Source organism: Trichosurus vulpecula, chromosome 7 (assembly GCF_011100635.1).
Source record: "Trichosurus vulpecula isolate mTriVul1 chromosome 7, mTriVul1.pri, whole genome shotgun sequence".
NCBI classification, from domain to species: Eukaryota; Metazoa; Chordata; class Mammalia; order Diprotodontia; family Phalangeridae; genus Trichosurus; species Trichosurus vulpecula.
The window spans coordinates 249248765-249268709 of NC_050579.1; the positions used below are offsets into that span (position 1 = coordinate 249248765).

Here is a 19945-nt window from a genome sequence, read left to right on the forward strand (position 1 = left end):
CACAAAAAACTACAACATAACCCTATTTCAAGTTAAGGTACTGACTAGAGGAGACAGTAAGGGAAGAGAAATTGAATCCAATTAGAATTAGACTATAAACTCCTTGAAGGCAAGGACTGTCTTTTTTGTATTAAGATCCCCAGGGCTTAGCATAGTGCCTGATGCATGGTAGATGCTTAATAAACATTTATTGATTGACTGATAGGATAACCAATGTAGTGCAGTGTCATGGAAGTCAAGGAAAGAATAGTTTCCAAAAGAACAGAAATAGTTATTGGTGTCAAAAACAACTAAGCAAATAAAAGAGAAGAAGGATGGAGAAAGGGCCCATGAGTTTGGCAATAGCATTTAGCATAGCATGTCATAATCTGGGCAACATGCATTTTTTGTCCACTTGGTTTTTCTTATGTGGAAATAAACTGCACTATGTGGTGACATATGTCAAGAAGTGGCATGAAGGACATCAAGGACGTGTATGACCAGAAAAGGAGTTGGGTTCAGCATGTAACAAGAGTGAAGGATAACAGATGGACAGGCCTCTTTGCTGCCCTAGCATCCACAAAAATGTTGAAAGAACCAGATGCCTTAAAAGCTTTCCACTAGGAAGTATTTATGGGAAAACGCGGACAAGAATTGCACATGTGAGAAGGCATAGATGGGTTTCAGTCTACACCAGCAGAGAGAATTGGGATCACCGATTCATTAAATACTGAAGGATCACTAGTAAAATGCTTATATTCTACCATAGGTGGTGATGAAAAACCAGTCTGAGATTAATAATTTTCATTGGATAAACCACATTTTAATTGAGAATTATACAGATTTTTTTAACTAGAAAGAAGACTAGCTGGTTTCCAAGAATAGTACTTTCAAAATATGTCTTGCAGCTTTGCCTTTCTGTCTCTACTCACACAGTTATTTCCCTAGTTCAGGTCCTCATCCCCTCTTACTGAGGTAATATCCACCTAAATCATTTCTCTGTTTCAGTTTCTCTAATCCATCTTCCATAAAGCTACCAAAATAAGCTTTCTGAAGCACAGGTGTCTGACCATGTTACTCTACCCACTCAAGAAACTTCAGTGGCTCCCTATTGCTTCTGATGTGAAATACAGACTCCTTAATTCAGCATTTTAAGCCTTTCACAGTTGGGCTCCATCCTACTTTTTCAACCTTATTTCACATCACCCCCTACATTCCAATTAAATTGGCCTACTTTCTCTTCCCTAAACTTGGCATTCTATCCTCCACCTCCATGCCTCTGCACAAGCTGCACCACCATCATCACTACCATCACCATCCCGCCGTGCCTGTAGTTCACTGCTGCTCCACTCTGTCTCTTGGAATTCTTAGCTTCCTTCAAGGCTCAGCTCAGATGCGGCTTCCTCCATGAAGCCTTTCCTGAATCCCCTAGCCTTTAATGTTCTCTTCCTCCTCAAACTATTGTGCATTTATATATTTTCATGTTCTCTTTCCTCGTTAGAATATAAGCTTTTTGAGAACAGGGATTGTTTTGCAAGCTTATCTTTGTATCACCATCACCTAGCACAGTACCGTCCACATTATAGGCATTTAATAAACACTTGTTAAATAAAGATGTCATCGGTCATCTGTGAGAGAGTATTTCATCAGAGTAGTGGGGATCGAAGCCGAATTACAGGTAGGTGAACAAGGGGAGTGAGTCTAGTAGGTACAGAAATAGTCACTTGAGAAGACTAGCAGTGAATGTCCAGAGAGAAATGGGATTGCAGCTCAAGACAGCAACAAGCTCAAGCAATATATTTTGAAGACCAGTCTGTTTTTGAAGGCAGAAGGGAAAGAGCCAGTGAAGAGCCAGGGAAGGCTGCTGCAAGTGCCAGGAATAAGTGATGAGGTCCCAGCCTCTGCCATGGATACACCTCAAGGGAAAGGGAAAATCTTTGTTGGCTCAGACATGTGACGGAATTGAATCTAGGGCAGCGAGCTCTCTGTTGGTGTTCTAGGAGCAAGGACCTCCAGACAACTGGCCAGATGTGCCCATGTGGACATGCTTGTGGGTTACCTTCCTTGGACTTGCAGCTTCCAAGCAGAAGGCAAAAACACATGACAGGAAGACATCTCGGGACTAAGATCCATCAATAAGTCAGCATTTATTAAGCACTTACTGTGTGCCAGGCACTATGCTAAGCTCTAGAGATACAAAAAGAAGCAAAAACCAGTCCCTGCCTTCAAAGAGCTGACAGTGAGGTTGCAAGGTTTACCCAGAATCACATAGCTAGTAAGTTTCAGAAGCAAGATTTGTAACTTCACCAAAAAGACACTTACTAGCTATGTGACCTTGGGCAAATCGTTTAACCCTTCTGAGCCTCAGTTTCCTTCTCTGTAAAATAAGAGGGTTTGACTGGATAGCTTCTGAGTAAGATTCCTGATCTTAAGTCACAGGATAGGGGACAACCAGCATAGTGAAGTCATTAGAAAATTAATGAATGATAAGAGAACATTTAGCAAGGCCCAGAACAAAGAACAGCAATAAGTTGATGGTGGTGGTAGTGATGATGATGATGCATGAAAGTATTGCCAGGCAACACCAGCAAGGTCCTAGAGGAAGATGGCTAGCATGAATGTTTAGCAGCTCAGGATGACACAGTTATTTCTGAGTCTTCTCTAGCAGGATTAGGAGCAAAGGAAGCAGTGATGGGAGTGAATGATCTGAGATAGGGAACCGGTACAGCAGACACAGCAGGGACATAGGAATCTAAGGAGGGGATAAGTACAACATCTCAGTAGCCAATAATGGAGTCTAACTTTGTATGGGGAGTCAAGTGTTGCCAAGATAGTCTGGGTGAAATGAGAAGATAAAGCACAGTTAATCCATACAATAGAGAGAGAACAAACAAGGGTTTTGGGTCCATCATTTGAGTTCTGACTGCACACCCTAAGAGGGATCACTGTCACTTGTATCATCTTCAAATATGTAGGACAGTGAGCTAATCATAGACTTCTAATAACAATCTAGCAGGGAAAGAAAATAGACAATGCTGAGATGCCAGAATTGGTCTTTCTGAAATAAGACTTTGGTAAAGGAAAGAATTTTCCCCTCAAACCATAATCTGATGCACACTTGGTGAAAGCAGTCAAGCTGTGATGAATTATTTTAGACAGGTTCCAGAGTCTGTACCATGTGGCTTCTCCCAAGCTCAGCATAGCCAACGAGAGAAGGAGAGTAGAGGGTGGAAAAAATGCTATTGTCAAAAGTATTGGAGAAAAAGCTACAATATGGGGCCAGTAGTTCACCCTCTCATTCATTTGACCGGCATGCACTGAATGACTCTGTACTAGGTGCTCTGGGGCATACAAAGATGGACAAAATATTATCTGTCCTTCCTTTAAGTTTATCTAGTAGAAAAGATAAGATATGTACCCAAATAATTAGAATACAATTCAAAATATGGCTTCTTTAGTGCTTGGTGTGGAATCTGTGGGTTACATCTGTGAATCCATAGTCTTCCACTCAAATTAAAAAAAGTGTAGGCTACCTAGTGAGGGCCTCTTCAGTGAATTTATACAATGTTGAAAACAATTCTTAATTTCTTAGAATTCCTTTTTTGGGGATTTTATCATAATAAACATATCTGTCACTTCTCTGGTCAAACCAACAAAATCTATTGCAGCTGGTCAGCTGAAAAAAAAACCCTCAGGAAATTTGAAGAAAATGGATAGCAGAAATTATAGTTTATCTCTCTTCAGCTTAAGGAGAGTTTGTTTATTCATCAGTCTTTCTCAATATAGCAGCTTTCCAGCAACATTGCTTTGCCCCTGCCAGCACTCTCCTCCTTCCTGAAATGGCAGCCTTTTATTGAAGGTTTACTTTTCTAGGACAAGGCACCGTATTAGGTATGGTACACAGTGATTGAAACAGAACTAGAGCCCTGCACTGACTGTCTAATCCACGCTTGAAATCAATAGTCTTTCCCCCTCAAATGAGACTAGTATGCCAGCCCTAAAACTGATTTCCTGGGGAAGAAAAAAAGGATGACAGTATTACTTATCCCTTTATACTACCCTGACTTTTGCCACTATACCAAATGAAAATTGGTGATTAATTTTTTTTATCAGGATAACATAGTGCTGAATGACCCAGAATTCATAAGCAGCCTAGGAATATGCAGCAGCAAATGGCTATTCTTAATTTCTGGAGAAACTGAAGCAGTCAGAAACCATATCCCCATCACACAGAACCTAGTCATGGAATCACAAAATTTGAGAATTAGAAGGGACCTCAGGAGCCATCTAATTGAACCCATGACCAAAATATAATCCTGCCCGTATATAATCCTGGATCCAGGCAACCCTATTCTCAATCCGATGGTGTTGCTTCATAGAAAGGTTGAGGTGGGGAGAGAGGGGGAAGGAGGCTCCTACCTTATCTGGATGATGATAAACCAGGAAAACAAACCCTGATCTACACACTCAGGGCCATAAGAATTCAGCAAGCATTTGTCAGGCATTGAGCTTTTAAAATAAAAATTAGGCAATGAGCCCAAAAGAAATTTAATGTACTCTGTATCTTCTTTCTTTTTGTACTTAGTTTTCAGAGGATGAGCTAACTTAGGGAATCCTTAAGTGTGTTAAACGCTACAAGTAGAAAAAGCTCCTTTTGTATAAGCAAAAATAATGAAGAGGTTTTAGCTGGTGGTGAGTTTGCCATTCTAAAGAGAAGCTGCTTTTCTCATCCATATGAAAGTGTCTAAATAGTGCTGCTAGGTTAGGGGCAGTATCCTTGCTTTATTTTTTCTAGTTCATTGTCTGAATGAAACAAACAGTTTCCTAAGGCCCAAGTTAAAACTTATCAGTTTCTCCTAAAGAGCCCTTACCTTTCTCAATTACAGTCTCGGAATGAGGATGACACTAAGCTGCCAACCCAAAACCAGTGAAGAGCAAGTTTCTGAGGTTTTGTGATGCAGGAAGTCCCTTTCTTAGAGTGTCTGTCCCCTTTTCACCCAGAGCCCCAGTAAAATCTGTGGCAAAGTTCCCAATGATGATCTAACATCACAGGTATTTCTTCTTCACTTGTACCCATTACTTTAAGGAAAGCAGGCTGTTGCTGGGAAATTTATACCTATTACTTTAAGAAAAAAGGCAGTGAATGAATGGCCAAATCTGCTTCAATCCCAGACTAATTTCAAATCCATTCAAAATAGTCCTAGCGTAGTAAATAAAGGGCCTGTCTGGGAGTAAAGGAGAAGTACTATTTTGTGGCATTGGGGAAGTCAAGCATGTCAGTGTCTCTGATTAAAAGTTACAAATGATCTGTAGATCTGCATTGGTAAAAGGAATTTCCATAGCAGAAGTCCCTTACATTAATGAAATTATGAGATGGGCCCCAAAGTAAATTAATTAATCAATAAATAAAGCCTAGTGGTTTGTCAGCTCCTACCCTACAGACCTGTTCCCCACCCTGCCCCCACCCCTCCACAGTCACACAAATTCCCAAGAGCAGAAGCCATTTCAGGTTGAAGCTGGTGAAGAGCAATCTTTGAATTCCTCCGATAATTCTCTGGCCATTTGTTTGGTCTTGTGACTCTGACCAAATCCAGATCAGGTGTGTTTACTTTGGACAGCACAGTGCCCAGCTCTGCTGTCCAAGCATGGCCCTCTGAGATCCGTCTGCAAAATATTAACTTTTGATATTTTTAAGGAAAGAACAATTTTCACCAGATTTCATGTCTTCGGCAGTTCAGTTGGAAATATAATCATGCAATTTGTGTTTGAAAGGATGGCCACTTTTCCATTTGCTTGCCTTTTCTCCTTCCAACATTGAGCCTCCTTTCTGTTGTTCCTTGGGAGGCAATCACATTAGAGGAATGTCCTTCCAAGCCCCCTTTCAAGGTGCTGAGGCCAGCGTTCGCTCAGCCAAAAGAAAATGCCTTCTGTCCTAAGCTGTAGTCAGGACAGTAGGCAGTCATGTCCCACTCCAAGACTGTATCTGTTGCTTGTTTTCTAGGCTATTTTCCAAACTCTTATTCCCTGAAGTTTCCATTCTAGTATAATCCCATATAGGCAGCTGGGGCTGCTTAGGAAGGGCACTTTTTCTAGTTGGAAGAAGAGACTGAAGAATCACCAGAGGTGGCAGATAAGTAGGACAGAGGAATCTGGGAACATTGGAGCTCCTCAGAGAAGTTCCCAGGGCTGCAGACACTCACTAGCAGTGGGAGTCAATTATAAGTGAAGGGCACTACTACAATGGATTGGCTATAATGGTGAGCAGTTGGAGCCTTGTCTGACTCACTGATGTGTAAGGAGTGATCTGCCTGGTCAGGAGTGTTTACCTGTGCCTGTTTTGCCCTGGGACCTGGTGAATTTATACATTCTCTACTTCTTCCTTCCCATTTCACACTCCTTCCCCTACTCTCCCAAAGTTACTGCCTGGAAAACTGGCATAGATACTTTGGGGGAGTTTCTTACTCTTTCTTTTAAAACTTTGTTTTAAAATTCTTATGTTTGTATTTTTAGAATAGGTTTTGTCTACAAATAAAGATAAGCTGATATATTGCATTCTGAGAGTTTGCATTAAAAGACTAGGTAAGAAGAGGAAATGCAGTGACTGGCAGATATTTTTTCAGATATGCTACAGGGCAGAGAGACCTTAGCTCAGTGACTAAGGAAGGTAAAAGATTTCTTCCCTAGACTGGAGGCTCCAAGTTTGCTAAATTCTATGGTATAACTAGATCCCTAAAATAGGGGGAGAAAGTGAACTAAAGAGACCAATCGCCCTGGACTTTAAAAATAGAAACCACAATCCTGTATTAAACTCACTGGGGACACAAAAGGGCCCTTTGGTTGGATGAGGTGTGAGTTCTAAGACTCTCTCTGCTCTTTCTTCACCCCGTTCCTTCTCCTTCCCTTCAATATTTGGTCATAAGAAGGGGAAACGATAAAAAGAGATGTAGTAGTATCTTCTAGCTAGGGGGGTGACAGTGGGAATTACCACAGGCACTGAAAACTTGAACTCTATCCCCAAAAATGTCAAGTGAGGTTGTTAAACAAACAGTCTGTTATTTTCTTTTACTGAAGTAAGAAGGTCCTTTGGTGTTCTCTGAATATAAAGAATCAGGAAAGACTATTCAGTCTCTAAAGACTTGCTGATAAAGTCAACCTCCTATTCAGAGAAATGGAAATTTTAAAATATAAGTGGAGGTCCTAAGTATTTCGAAAGTTGCAGCAGAAGTTATTTGGAACTAGCTGTAAAGTACATTTGTATTATGAAAACCTAAATGGAGATGTGAGAGGTTCCAAGGAATTATGATGTCTTGGGAAGAGCAAAGAGGATGGAGATAAGGAACCTTCACCAGAGCCCTAGAGAGAAGGTGGCAGGAATAAGAAGACAGAAACAAGTTAATTCAATTCAAGAAACATTTATTGAGCATCTACTTTATGTGAAACACTGTTGGAGGAGACAGGGTACATAAATAGGAACAACATAAGTTTTTTCAAAGAGTTTACAATTTAAATGTGAGGGATGGGAGTGGGGCATGGAATGGAGGAATGTGATGAATACAAGGGAAAAGGTACAAAGTGCTCTGAGAAATTCAAGAAGGGATAGATCCTTTTCAGGTGAGTGGATCAGAGAAGCCTTCTTGGAGAAGGTGGCACCTGGTGTGACCCTCCAAGGAAGAGGAGGATTTCATGGGGGAAGGATTGAGAAGGGGAAGAAGATTACCATTGTAATAGCTCATGTTTATTATATATATCGCCTAAAGGTCTACAAAGAACTCCCCAGCAATCATCTCATAGTGCAAATATATGGTAGCCCACTGGCAGAAACAAGGCAAAAAGAAAAGACTAACATGTTTTTAATTTGGTCAGAAAAAGGAACATCCCTTAGAAATATTTGTGAGACAACTCACCTGTATAGTGTTCATGCCACCAATTTCCTTTACCCTAAAGCAAAGTTTGTGGATTTGAAATGTCTCTGTGTGTCCTGCAGTGGATACACTAGAATGAAAGGGTAACCTCTAAAGAGTAGTAAAAATCCAGAAGCCCCAGGGACTGTCTCTGGTGGGAGAAATCCTCTCTCCCTTTCACCCTGGGGCAGTATCAGAAAAGAGGAATCTTAAGAACTACCAGAGATGACACAGAATCATATGCCCTATGCAGAGCACAGACAGCATATGAACATCACTGATAGTTTTGTTTTTTTGGTTTCCCTGTGTTTGGGAGGATGTAGCAACATAACCGTTTAGCACTTTAGGAGAGTCATAAAAAATCCAAACAAGAAGCATTCCATAGACTCTTATTTATGAACACAAGATTCAAACCTCCATATACATAATGGTCACCATTTCCCTGGCCAGATCTTCCTGCCTTTTGGTTACTGTATAGACCACAAATAGTAATTCTTCTGACCTAGTTTCCTATGAATGGCACACATAGTAATGAATGAAAATGAAAAGGATAGTAGTTTGCATACATATGCTACTACATGGCATGGTCTTAGACCACGGCCTGGGTAATATATATTCCAGGAGACAAAAAAAATGTTAGAAACACGTCGAGGACATGGTCCTATCCATAAGCCAGTAATTCAAAGTCTTAGCATCTAATTTTTAAAGTATTATTAAATCATAGAATCTCAGGTTTGGAAAAGACCTCAGAGGTCATTGAGTTCAACCTCTCCCTGAACAAGAATTCCCTCTCCAACTTTTGTGACAAGGTCTTTAGTCACCTCTTGAAGATCTCCACGAATAGGGAGCCCTGGGGAGCAGGGGGGCAACTAAGTGACACAATGGCTAAAGCACTAGCCCTGGAGTCAGGAGAACCCTTAAATCCAGCCTCAGACACTTAGTGACTGACCCTGGTCAAGTCACTTAATCCGATTGCCTCCAAAAGCAAAAAACAAAAACAAACTAGAAATAGGCAGCCCACTACACCCTTGAAAAGTGTCCACTCCATCTTTAGACACCTTTAACTGTTAGTAATCCTTGACTTACCTGGAGCCAGAATCTGCAGCAATTTCTACCCATTGTTCCTATTTCTGTCCTCTGAAAATGAACAGAACAAGTCTAAACCCTCTTCCAAATGTTGCTGGTTTTCAGTTGTTTTCGGTCATGTCTAACTCTTCATGACCCCATTTAGAGTTTTCTTGGCAAAGATACCAGGGTAGTTTGCCATTTTCTTCTACAGCTTATTTTACAGATAAGGAGATTGAGGCAAATGGGGTTAAGTGACTTGTCCAGGGTCACATAGCTAGTAAGTGCTTGAGGCCATATTTGAACTCATGGAGATGAATCTTCCTGATTCCAGGCCTGACACTCTATCCACTGAACTGCCAACTTTTCAATCACTGCTACTACCATGTATGCTTTGCTCATATACCATGCTGTGGTCTCCATTGCCTTCACCACCAGCACTAATTTATTTCTTCTCAGTGCCCATTAGTCATAGCCTGCATAACAAAGTACCCCCACTCTCCATAATTGAAATGTGATCAGAGAAGCCTAAAATGTCTTAAGGTCCTCTCCGGGGATGTCTCTTTGCATCCCCTATGACAGCTTCTGAGAGCAGCAGGGGAATGTCAGAGTATAGGCCCTCCCTGCCTCCTCAGATACTGATCGCTGGCAGCAGCTGCAACAACAGGGTCCTCAGACATAAAGAAGAATGATGGTCCTCAAGAGTTCATATCAAGGCTGGCTTTAGAAGTTTACTCTACTCCTCCTTGTTTGAGACCAGGATCTTCAGATTTTCAAAAGCAACGTCTCTAGAATGAATACCAACCTAATCACAGTCTCTAGATTCTTAAAAACATTTAGTATAAGGGCATTTCTTGGTGCTCAAAGGACATTTATTTTTACACTGGTGTATTTCCATCAATATGTTTATAGACTATTTCTGTATAATGTAATAATTGTAACTGTCTCCATTTGCCGATTTTTTTCCTACTGTTTATTGATATTGTCATTACTTTAGTAGCTGGAATGAAAATCCTAAAGAGGGAAAAAATTAGTCTTATTCATTAATTCAACAGCCATTAATTGAGTGTCTACTGCATGTTGAGCCCTGTGCTGGGCACTGAGAATATAAAAATGAAGAGAGGACAAACCCTAATCTCACTCTTTCATTCTCCTGCAAAGAAATAGCATGTTTGTAGATGATTATATATAAGTTACAGACAAAGGGATTTCCGGAGGTTCCTGAAGGAGATGTCACTTGAACTGAGCTTCGAGGGAAAGAGGGATTCTAGCACAGCTCAGAAAGAAGAGTTTAAGTGTGGGTTGAGTCAGCTTGTAAAAAGGCACAGACTCAGGAGACAGAACAGTGGCTAGAAAGTGTGTGTGTGTGTGTGTGTGTGTGTGTGTGTGTGTGTGTGTGTGTGTGTGTGTGTGAATGAGAGGATAGGAATTAAGGACTGGGACTGTGGTTTCATTGGTACAATTGAACTCCTGCATGAAGAAATGCCCTTAACCACTGCAGGGTGGTACCTTTTCTGCAACTTAGTCTTGGAATGTGGCTTAGAGCCTTGGCCAGGGTCACACAGCCAGTGTGTATCAGAAGCAGAATTGGAACCAGAGTCTTCCTGGCTATGAGGTCAGCTCTCTGCCTTGAACATATTATGTCCCCATGGTTGGAGGCAGAGGGTGTTCTGGAAGGCAAAGTCTCTCTGGTCTTAGATAGATGGCTGGTGTGGAGGGGGATGGGTGCTAGGGTGTATGTCCAGTCTTTGATACTGCCTGATGATCAAGGCAAGGGTTGGTTAGGTCCTGAGACCAGAACTTGTTAAAGATCATTTAGATATTGGTACAATGTGGTCCTCTGTACAAATGAGGGTATTCCCACTAGCAAAGTTAGAGAGAGGAAGAGGGATTCTCATGTTAGAAGGAAAAACTGCCTTAAAGACCCAGTCTATAACCTGGTCCTCTTAACCTAAAAGGAGGTATTCATCAGTGGAGTTTTTTATTCTAACCCAGGAGATGAAAACAGCTTATCTAGGAGACCGTGTAACAGTCCTAGTGTGAGATGAATTCCTGCCCAATAACAAATCACAGTAATTTGACACATGGAATTTCATTTTTCACTATATGGTTTCATTGAAATCTTTAGATTTCAGAAGGAAATAGAAGCTGATTTTTGCTTAGCAGTGGTACAGTGACTTAAAAGACTAAAATGACTTATGGTATATAAAGAAAATCCTAAAATGAGGAGAAAGATTTCTCAGGTGTCGTATTCAGTTGGGTAGGTTTAAGAGCATTCACCCAAGCAGGGAGGTGTATGGCTACCTCAGTGTACTATGCCCCTAAGGCTTTCACCAGTAGGGAACTCAGGAAAGTATTTGTGCCTTCCTGATGCCAAGAACTATCCATACCTTCAGAGAGGCCTCATCCATTTGCCATTGAGGGGTGCCTGTGGTTGGCTGATATTTAACATAAAACCCCCAAACCCTAGCAATAACAGAATTCAAACTACATTACAAAGCAGTTATCATCAAAACTATTTGGTACTAGTTTAAAAATTGAAAAGTCAGTCACTGGTACAGATTAGGTAGATAACATACAAAAGCAAATAAACATAATACCATAGTTTTAGATAAACCCAAGGACCCCATCTATTGGGTTAAGGAATTAATATTCAACAGAATCTTTTGAGAAAACTATAAAGCTACCTGGAAGAAATTAGGTCAGGCCAGCATTTCATACAACACACCTAGATTAGCTCCAAATCAATATATAACTTAGATAAAGAAGGTCACATCATAAAACAAATTAGAGCAATGAGGAAGGAAGTACCTTTGCCAAATATAGGTAGTGAAAGAGTTAGTGACTAAGCAAAGTATAGATGGGATCATTCCGGATAAAAAGGACTGTTTTGATTACATAAATTTCAAAATTTGGGGCATAAAAGATCCAACACAGTTAAAATTAGAAGAGAAATACGTGTGTGGGGGGGGGGGGGAACTGTTACACCAACTTTCTTTAGTAGAGGTCAGATGTATGTAAAGAGTAGCTAGTCATATATTTCTAATTTTGAATTATTCTTCCATTTCAGTTAATTTTGTTATCTCAAATACAGGTTTTTCAGCCATTTTCAGCTATTGTTTTAAAAATCATTTTTTTCAAAGGATGTTCAAGGCATTGTGAACAAGTAGTCTCATAAAGACAACATTCAAATACATAGTTAGGCATCTCCAAAAGTATAGATTAGGAAGGGTGGGTCTAAACCATACATGGGGAGCCCAGAGAGACGGGAGCAGGATGCAGCATTCTGCAGGTGGTTGGATGGGAATGGTGGCTGAATTACTCTGTAGAAGATGAACAGTGTAGGGAAGAAGGAGGAGTACAATTTGGTCCTAACTTCATGCGGAGGGAAAGGGGAAATGAACCCTTGACAAAAAGACAACTCTTTCATACCCATGAGATTTACCAGTTCTAACAGACTATGAGTCTGTGGGCTGTCTTCAAGTATTTGAAAAGCTGTCCTGGGGAAGAGGGATTAGATATGTCCTTGCTTATCTCTAAGAGATTACAACTAGAGGTAACTGGTAAAAGCTGTTTTAGGCAGATTTCCCCTTGATACAAAGAAAAACTTCCTAACAATTAAGGCCAAAGATGGAATAGATTACCTTGAAAGAGTGAGTTCCCTGTCTCTGGAGGAATTTAAGAGATGAGCAAATGGATAAACATTTGCAGGGAAGCTATAGAGGGAATTCTTATTTGGACAGGTGTTAAGACTAGCCGACCCCTGGGATTCCATCTGACCAGTGATGTTAGTTAATGCTTAACTATTGACTCTCCCCTAAGTATATATATACATATATGCGTGTGTATATATATATATATATATATATACATATATATATATATATATATATATAAAATGACACACTTAATTTAATCTATGTTATTGCCATTTTCTTTCAAGTCTATAATCAACAAAATAATAAATCAGGCCTTGATTTATAGTGTCTGCCAATTTCCAAGGTGTAAATGCTCACACTGAAAATACAATTGACTCTTGTGATCCAGTATGAGCTGGCTGTAGCACACCCTTGCATCTCACTTGTAGATTCTGATTCCATGACTTGGCAATCCTAGTCTATACAGCACATCCTGAAAGCCTGAGACTTTTGGGTCATCTTGTAAAAGGCACTCCTCCTGATCAAGCACATTTATCATCATTGACTGAATTCTCTAGGAACCCTGTAGAGGTATATTCCTCTGGAAATGGCATTGCCCTCCTCACTACACTTTGTTGTCTTTTCTACAACATGATACAAGGTCCCCTGAGTTGCTTGAGCAAGGAGCACCGGGTCTCTCCAAGGTTACTCAAGAGTAAACTACCCTATGATAGGGAGAAAGCCCCAGGATGGTGAAGCCCTATAGATTGCAAGCTTATAGTTACATTCTTAGAAAATATAAGGGATTTTAAAAACATTCAATATAAACAGAAACAGGAGGTTTGGGGTCAGGAAGCCCTAGGTTTCTTTCCCTCTTCTGATTCTATGTGACCACACACAGGTCACTTTCTAAGTCTCAGTTTTTTCATCTGTAAAATGAGGGTAACGATACCTTTAGAACCTTGCTCACAGGGTAGTCGTTGACTCAAATGAGATAGTTTATGTAAAGTTTTTTGTCCTCTTTAAAGCACTATTTGAATATCAGTTGTGTTGTTAATTGTTATTCCCAGAAATGATTAAGTTATACTGTGTTGGGAGGTAGGGAACCACATTTATTTCTGGGAAAGAACTTTAAAGTCATCCTCAGTGATTTATTTTCTCCTTTCCATATGAAATACTTTGCAGCCTCAAGGTAGTACAGTGTAGTAAAAAGGACACTGACTGACTGGTCTTGGTGTTAAAAGACTTGGATTCAAATCTTGGTTCTGACACGTACTGCCTATGTAACCCCATTGAGAGACCTCCATTCTCTGAGCTTCAGGGCTAGGGAAGGCTTGCCTTCCTCCCTCATAGGGGTGTTTTGAGGAGAGTGCTTTACCAATCTTGAAGGGCCATATCAATGTGAGTTATCTTCTTCCTAATCACACAAACCATGAATTCAAGAGAGTTTACTCGGGCACCAGCATAGACTCCATCTGTTCTCTCTCTTCTTGCCCTTCTTGCTCTTCAGCTTCACCTGTATCTTTCTTAGCCAGACTAAGAGATGGCTGATCTGGCTCCCACTTAGACTTCCCGTTCTCATCTCTCTTTGGGACTGTTACCCTCTGTAGGAAAAAGAAACAAACAGAGGCCTCCATGAGAGTTGTGCTTCCATTGGCCTCACTTGTAAAGTGGGGGTAATGATAACATGTACCTCTCAGGTTTGTTGTGAGGATTGAATGAGATAATATTTGTAAAGTACTTAGCACAGAGTCTGGTACATGGCGGGAACTATATAAATTCTCATTCCCTTCCCTACCTACACCTTCCCCTCCTACCACAAACCAGTCCACTCACTATCTTCAAACATACCTTATGCATTCCCAACCTAGTGTTTGCTCATTTTTATTGAATGTTTTCCCTTCCCCTTCCTTTATTCATAGAATCATACATTTAGAGCTAGAAGACACCTCTGGGGTCATTTAGTCCAAACCCCTCATTTTACAGTTAAGGAAACCTCAGTTTCCTCAAAGAGAGGTTAAGTGACTTGTCTGAGGTCACACAGGTAAGTACCAGAACAAGTCTTCTGACTCCAACTCTCATGCTCTTCCCTTTCCTCCATGGTACTCCATAGACTTATTCCTATAGATGAGATGGCTGCCTCTTGCTACTGTAGACCTAGCTGACTATTTTTCTATAAGGTCTCTTCTTTACAGACATAGTAAAAAAAAATAGCTGTAATCTTGCAGTAGTTTTCAGCTGCCCTTCAAGCTGCTGCTACTTTTTTCTCTTCTGATATCCACTTTCAAAACTTCTCATCCTACCCATCCCTCATGGCCCACTGTACCCATGTTCTTCCCTGATTGATCTATCTTTATTGATCTATCCCCCTTCTAAATTCCTGTACCACTTACTGCCTTTGGTACTTTGCATTCTTCCTTACCTTTTCATTTTTATCTGTCTTTTCCCCCAACTAGATTATCAGCTGCTTGGGGCTGAGACCAAGACACATGTGGAAACTAATCTTCTTATCTCCCACAGCACCATGCCCACATTAGGTGCCAAATAAATGTTGACTGGTTGGTACTGCTATAAAATCTGAGAGTAGGGCAGAATTTGACATAATCAGCATGCAGACTTCCCACCCCCTGCCCCAGGATGGCTCCTTTCAGAGAGGTCCCAAGTGGACAAGTCTACCTCGTGAGAGCTGGCTTCAGCATTGTTCACCATCTAAAAACAATATTGATGCAAAATAAATTTGAAGGAAAGCCATAGTAACCAAAATTCTATATATAAAAACTTGGTATGTCTGACTTTATTCAATAATAATAGTGCCTTAGATGTAACTTGTTTTATATAAGGACACACTATATTCCACATCTTTGCAGTATATTGTCTCATTCACCTTCCCTCACACAAAAGTACCCTCCCCTCAGCTTTTCCTGTCCCCCACTCCTCCACCACACCCAGGGGTTCTTTAGTGAGATATTTGCTCTCTAAATTTTCACGTGGCATCAGCGCATTCCCGACCACTTTTCTCTCCGTCCTTCAATATCAGCTAACTAATGATCAGGAAACAGGGAAAAGGCTATTTCTCCCGTGTGCTGTTATAAGGACTAATTACCAGCATTCTCACACAAGAGGCACTCCGGCCTTTCTCCCTCTCCATCATCCTCTTCCTTTTCATCCTTGATTTGTCCTGTTTCTCTCCCAGACAGCCTCTTGCCTCAGGCTGGGAGTTCTCTATTACTGTTTCATCTCTTTTCCATACCTCTGGATGTGACTGTAGCCAGAAACTCAAGCCAAAACCAGCAAATTTATCACCAGGATAATGACAGCAAGCTGCATGCTGAGTGAATTCTGAAATCCCCCTCAACTCCTTTTTTTGCCAAAACCTGTGGAGTTACAGGATCCAACATACTATTGAAACTGTTATCTGCACATGAAGAATGACTCCACTGGAAAAAAAACAATTTGGTACCAGCCGTGGAGCTATTTTTAGACACTTGTTTGGTGAGATTTCAGAAAAGAGAATTAGCCATGTGGCGGGAGAGGCTAGCCAAGTCTCAAAATCCTGCTTTACTTAACTACACTCTAAAACTATCTTGTCCACATGTCACATTACAAAAAAAACAGCTTTTTTCAAGGAATGCCTCATTGTTCTGAGAGTAAACATTTATGTTTGTGGAGTTTATAGAACTGGCATTCCCAATGGCTAAATTCCCCTATTTATTTACATGACGAGTTCTTCACCGGCCTACGGCTGCAAAATTCCCTTAATCCTGCCCCAGACCTCCTTGGCCATTGGCCTTGTGGAACCCTATTCGAGAAAATCTGCAGAGACTTCAGGAGAAAGGAGACTTGGGAGTTCTTAGTGGGAACTAAAGAAGTTTCTGGTCCAGTAAACGCACCTGCTATGTGTAAGGGATTATGCTGGGCACTGTGTGAAAAAAACATTTAAAACATACTCTCAAAGAACATTGCAGCTAGTTGGTGGGATAAAACATTGATACATGAAGAGATAATTAACTATTATATACTAAGAAGTACTACCAAATGAGAAGGAAAAAATCAACTTTGACTGAGCTAACTCAAGTTTCTAGTTTGCCTTTGTCCAAGTTGGCAAACTTGGACCCATTCATCCTTAGCCCTATCCTGTATTGAACTATAGAGAACAATGTCAGAGAGATGAGATTCTGTGTTACTGAGAGCCTAGGATGCTCTCTTTTATTCAACTTCTCTCCTTCCCCCCTGACTCCACTCCCCATCTAGCATATCAATAAATCATCTAATTATTTGGAATTAGTTTTCATACCCAAGGAATGCATCTTACACATCCTTTCTTTTAAAATTTTTTTAATTTTTCCTAATTACAATAAAGACAATTTTTAACATCAGTTTTTAAAAATTTTGAGTTTCAAATTCTCTTTCTCCCTCATTTCCTTTCCCCCTCCCTGAGACAGTAAGCAATTTGATATAGGTTATACATGAGTGAACACGCAAAACCTACTTCCATATTAGTCATGTTGTGAAAGAAGACACAAATACCCTAAAAAACACTCAAAAGATAAAGTGAAAAATAGTATGTTGGATTTATATTCAGACTCCACCATTTCTTTCTCTGGAGGTGGATAGCACTTCTCATCATGAGTCCTTTGGAATTATATTGGATCATTGTATTCCTAAGAATAGCTAAATCATTCATGGTTGATCACTGTACAATATTGCTTACTATTACACACCCTTTTTCATTACTTGTCATAGATCCTAAATCATGCATAGTGAATCTTATTTTGGTAAGACACCCATAAGACGCTAGAGTAGATGCAGACAAAGGCAGCCAGGGTGGTGCTGAGTGAAGAATGATGGAAAGAATGAGGAAGGAGACAGGAGAAGTTGGTTTGGGGCAAGGAGAATGGAGGTGATAAATATCTTGAAATATTTGAAAGACTGATATATGAAAGAGAGGTAAGAGTTATCTTAGTTGGCCCCACAGAACAGAATGAGGCATAGCAGGAGAAAAATTACAGGAAGCCAGAATTTGGCTTAGTATTAAGAAGGACTTTCTAACAAAGCTGTTAGAAAATGGCCTTTTTATAATATAATAAACTTCTGTCACTGAATATTTTCAAGCAGAGACTGAATTCTATCAGAGATGCTATAAACTGGGTTTTTAAGTTGGAGAGGTTGGACTAAATATGCCTTGTATACACACACACACACACACACACACACACACACATACACACACATACACACATATATTATATGTACATATATATCCCTTCAAATTGAAACTTCGATGATTCTGAGTGTTACAGAATGTTCTATATCATCTCCCCTGGTTATTCCACATCCTGTTACTATGTTTTATTATTCAGCTTTTTTTTTAATGTATAAAGTGTTAGGAGAGATTTATGCTGGACTCAGGAGCAGTAAATGTACCATCATTTCCTGGAACACTACCCTGGTCACTTCCTGCAAGTGGAATATCAGAGGCAGATTGCATTGACATTTTAACAACTAGTATATTTGCTAAATCAATCTCTTAGACATAAAGAAACCCTCAATCTCACTGATTTACCTCATCTCCAAGCACACAATCATGGAATTTTAGTGTGGAAAGGGACCATAGAGGTCATCTGGTCCAATTTCCCACCTAATGCAAAAATTCCTTCTATAACCACTCTGACTCATTTAAGATTTCTTGGAAGATATAGCAGAAGAAATAATCCTATTCAACAGCCCCTTGATAATAAACATCCGGTGAAGCATAAAATGGGGAGATGTGTGCTCGCCAAAGGTGTTTGTTGTGCTGTTGAAGGAGATCCAATGTAGAGTCCATATTGTGGAGAAAATCCTGACAGATGGTGAGGTCTTCCAGATGCTCTTCCTTGTGGATGACATTGTGCTGACTGCATCAAGCCCCAAAATATTGCTAAGCCCATAAGAAACACCAAGTGGATGAAGACTGTCTATTGTCTAGATTTCAACATGTCTTTGGATAGACACCATTTGGAACTTGTCCAACAGTATGTATATCTGGGATAAACAATGCAAATGGGCAATGAGTTGAGCAAGAGGGAAGGAGCCTAGATTGCCTTCAGGAAAGTGCATTAGCCCCAGACTTCCCATGAAAGCAAAAGCCCATCTTTTACTACTAACATTCTACTAATTGTGCTCTATGGCAGTGAAACATAGAATTCTGTACTTCCTAAGAATTAAACATGAGTATCACACAGAGGGCAATGGAGATGCATGTGGTGGGTGTGAGGAACTCTAAAGAACAGGAATCAGAGAAACCATCAAGGAATTATATAACAGAAAGATGGGCTGGTCATGTGGCAAGAATGAGGGATGACAGATGCAAAGCCAGAGTGCTTCACTGGTAACCTAAGTGTCTGGAGAAAGCTTGGGTCTGTGTTGTGTTTGGTGGGCCCCCTGTGATGAACTTATAGAAGGACATGGACAAGAATCAGAGAAGATGGCAGTCACAGATGGGTTGCATTCTGCACGATGGAAGGGAACTCCTGAATTGATGAGCTTATAGATTCATTGGAGTAGCATTCCTCATAGCGGGTTATATTGTTTCTGCTTGCACATTTGGAGCAACAGAGAGCTCATTACTTTTCAAGTGATCCACAAAGTTAGATAGCTTTACTTGTTAGGAGGTTCTTCCTCATACTGACTCAAACTCTGCCTCTTTGCATCTTCCATCCATTATTTCTGGTCTTACTTTCTGTAGCAACACAGAAAATCTTATCTCTTTCCCATATAAAAACCCTTCAGATATTTTGAGAAACAGTATGTCCTCCTTAAGTCTTTGGGTTCAATTTCCCTAGTTCCTTCAACTGTTCCACATATAACTTTGTATTTCCTTCCCTTACTCTCCTGGTGGCCCTTCTCTGGATACATTCTAGTTTGCCACTCTCTCTCGGGAGGGAGATCCAACCTAGATTTGGACATAGTGCTACAGATGGGTCCTGAATAATTCAGAGTATGGTAGATCTGTAATCTTCCTTTGATCCCTCCAAACACCATACTTCTATTAATGTAGAGTACAATTGTGTCATAGCTTTAATAACAGCCACATCTGTGCGCTCACACTGAGCTTACGGACAACTCAAATCCCCAGGTCTTTTTTTCCTTGACAGCAATTCAGGTGGTTTCATGGAGAAGGTGCAATTTGATCTGGGTCTCGGTTCTCTCACCCCAAGGATGAACAAAAGCCCACATCCTATTCTTCCCTCAATAATAACACACAGTGATGACATCTTGGAAGTGTATCGCTAATATAGACACAGCCTCCAGCTGAGGCATTTGTAAAGGGCTGACTGATGTGATTGAATCCAATGAATGTAAAACATATTTGTACTGACCCTC

General features: G+C 40.4%; 1 protein-coding gene across 1 annotated transcript in view; it reads left to right on the plus strand.

Moving 5' to 3' along the window:
• The window catches only part of KIF6 (kinesin family member 6), a 493781-nt gene that overhangs the window by 381801 nt on the left and 92035 nt on the right, over positions 1–19945 (plus strand). The gene's annotated exons all lie outside the window — the stretch shown is intronic.